Below are 984 nucleotides of genomic sequence, written 5' to 3'. Positions count from 1 at the left end.
CCCCTTTGTGGCTCAACTTGTTTTACTGCTGGGTTGAAGGACCAGCAGGTCTAAGGACTTTTCTCACTGGGAATCATAAAAAGAATATGCAGGGTTGTGATGCATGAGGGGGCTGCACCCTGCATTTGTGTTACCAGTGTGATGATATTTAGCATAGCAGCAGTTACAGGCTCAATACTGGGATTCAATTGCAGACAGTTTTTCTGGTCCATTCAACTTCCCACTTCTCTGAAGTGCCGCTTCTCTGGGCATGTGTAGGGGAAGTGAAGTCCCTTCAGCTGTAAGCCAAGACACGTTTGGGATGATTTGATGAAGCTGAATAGCCACAAATCTGTGGGACCTGATGATGTGCATCTCAGGGTCCTGAGGGAATTGGCTGATGTTGTTGTTGTGTTTGGAAGTCATGGCAATCAGGTGATGCCCTCAGTGACTGGAAAAAGGGAAAGGTTGCTCCATTTTTAAAAAGGGAAGAAAGGATGCACTATGAAACTACAGACTGGTGTGCCTCACCTCTGTGTCTGGGATGATCATGGAGCACATCCTTCTAGAAGATGTGCTGAGTCAAGTAAAAGACAAGGAGGGCAGCCAAGGCAGCCACCATGGCTTCACTATGGGCAAATTGTGCTTGAGCAATATGGCCTTCTATGATGGAGTGACAGCAACGGTTGACAGGGGAACACCAACAAATGTCATCATTTAGACTTCTGTAAGGCCTTTGATACAGCCTTTGACATGCTGATCTCCAGATTGAAGAGACATGGGTTTGATGGATGAATCATCATTCAGTGGATAAGGAATTGGCTGGATGGACACAGCCAGAGTTGCAGTCCATGGCTCTATGTCCAGGTAGAGGGGGGTGATGAGCTCCCTCAGAGCTCACTCTTGGGACTGATGCTGTTCAGTACCTTCACTGATGACAGGCAGTGAAAGTGAGAGCAGCCTCAGCAGGGTTGATGACAGGAAGCTGAGCTCTGCAGCTGACAC

The sequence above is a fragment of the Passer domesticus genome, chromosome 5 (assembly GCF_036417665.1).
Source record: "Passer domesticus isolate bPasDom1 chromosome 5, bPasDom1.hap1, whole genome shotgun sequence".
NCBI lineage: Eukaryota > Metazoa > Chordata > Aves > Passeriformes > Passeridae > Passer > Passer domesticus.
Note: the sequence above shows the minus strand (reverse complement) of the source record.